The sequence below is a fragment of the Apium graveolens genome, chromosome 3 (genome assembly GCF_009905375.1).
Source record: "Apium graveolens cultivar Ventura chromosome 3, ASM990537v1, whole genome shotgun sequence".
Classification (NCBI taxonomy): domain Eukaryota; kingdom Viridiplantae; phylum Streptophyta; class Magnoliopsida; order Apiales; family Apiaceae; genus Apium; species Apium graveolens.
In genome coordinates this window covers 140,190,235-140,192,397 of record NC_133649.1, presented here as the reverse complement: position 1 = coordinate 140,192,397, position 2,163 = coordinate 140,190,235, and the positions used below count along the sequence as shown (strand labels likewise).

The window sequence follows — 2,163 nt, the reverse complement described above, 5'->3', positions numbered from 1 at the left end:
GGGCTGAAGCGTTTGAGGGAAATGGAGAAGCAACTTAATTTGGAGGGAAAAGATCAGTCTGGTTTCTGCCTACAATGCCCTCACCTGTTATATGCATAACCAACAAGTCATGAGGTTTGATTATACATATTCCATACATAAAGGGTTGACACATGATCATACTTTGAGGTTCGAGTTATAATTAAGCCTTTATTTAATTACATTATTTTATATCTGATTGAATAAATCAACGATTACGTTGAAGTAGTAATAGGCAGTTAGGATATCATGGAGACAAATTAGGAGTATGACCTGATCTTTAGGAGTAATAGACGTTGGTTGAATATTTTATATATTCCTTGTAATTCTTCTAGAGACCGGAAGTAATCCCAGTCGCCAGCCTAAGCTCTGATACCATGTTGAGTAACCAGCTCATCTAAAACCTTAAGGTGTTAGAGGAAGGCCCCAATAGGATCATATATTTAACACTCCCCCTCACTCGAAAGCTCATTTATGGGTCGAAGAGTGGAACACCGGCACCCATCTTTGGGGTATTAATTGTCTTTAGTGTCCACAATAAATTGTGAGAATATTGGGGGTGGCTGGGAATCGAACCTTAGTTCTCCCGCCAGCCTAAGCTCTGATACCATGTTGAGTAACCAGCTCATCTAAAACCTTAAGGTGTTAGAGGAAGGCCCCAATAGGATCATATATTTAACATTAGCATATCAGTGTGGTTCTATCAAAATCAAAATGGACAAAGTCTAGAATTTTCGTTCCCATTTGCCATGGTATTGCGCAAAAAAAAACACTACCAATGTATCACTGCCAGTCCTATAAGTATCATCCTAGTGCCATATCCCTAAATCAACCTCACAAAGCTCTTCGCGATTCAAATTTATTGCCTCTCCTCAGTTTTCAGAATATCTATATAAATTATGGGTTTCGCAAGCTACACTGATGAGTACACTTCCCCTATTGCTGCATCAAGATCTTCAAGGCCTCCATCATCGACTCTCACAACTTGATTCCAAAACTCTTGCCACAGGGTATTTCAGAGCATTGAACTCGCTCAAGGAGATGGAGGAGCTGGAAGCATCAAGAATATCAACTTTATTGATGGTTAGCTCAATTAGTTGTGCTTAGCAACACATGCTTGCAAATTTTCATGATTATATGCATACTCATACATTTGCATTCCAGTTGAACATGACTAATGCCTATATTGCTCATGTAGGCCGCAATTTCAGCAGTGTAAAGTACCACATTGATGAGCTCAGTGAAGAAAACTACACCTAAAACTATACATTGCTAGAAGGAGATGATTTAGTAGAAAATTTTGAAAAAAATTAGCTTTGAGGTTAAATTTGAGTCTTCTTCGAGTGGTCGTACTATCTCTAAGGTGACCAGCAAGTATTACACTAAAGGCGATTTCATGCTTAAGGAAGAGGACATCAAGGCGGGCAAGTATAAAGTTCTGCTCATGTACAAAGTTGTGGAAGCCTACCTCACCCAAAACCCTGATGCCTATGTCTAGAGGTTTTATTTCTGATTATATCCGCTATTTTCTCTCCGACAGGTGTTTAAATATTGTTCTATAACTAAGTACTAGAATAAGGACAGATTGGTTTGACTAAGTACGAACTATGTACTGTCATTTCCTTTACGTTTTGTATTTTTGTCTTCTGAAAAAAATTAATAAACCTTCTTCCTTATAATGTTATTCCATATAATGTAATCCCTTTTACGTAACTTTTGATCAGTATGAATTTTTTTCCCTATACTCAACTAACACTATCATATATTAGCTAGAAAATAAAATATATCATGCAGACTAAGGCTATCCTTAGCGATGTTGACCTTTATACTTGGACAAACTGTTTATTTCAAAGTATATATATCCAGCGACGGAAGTATTAAAGGGCTAGCCTGGGTTTAAGCCCAAGATGATTTTAAAAAAAACAGTACTTATATATTTGCTAACTTTTGACAGCCCTATTATGTATTAAAGCCCATTTCCCAACTAAATATTGTACACCAAAAGAACACTCAGCTACAAACATGAACACAAACTCTGACTAAAACTATTTTGAATTTTATGATAACATATATAGAAAGATAATTTGTTAAAAAAATTAACATAAAATCGATGGTCTATGAATTTGCTGACATGGATGATAGGAA

At 36.4% G+C, this 2,163-nt stretch overlaps 1 pseudogene; it reads left to right on the top strand.

The window, feature by feature from the left end:
* Positions 1-917: 917 nt before the first annotated feature.
* On the top strand, positions 918-1,516 carry LOC141711283 (major allergen Pru av 1-like; annotated as a pseudogene).
* Positions 1,517-2,163: the final 647 nt, after the last annotated feature.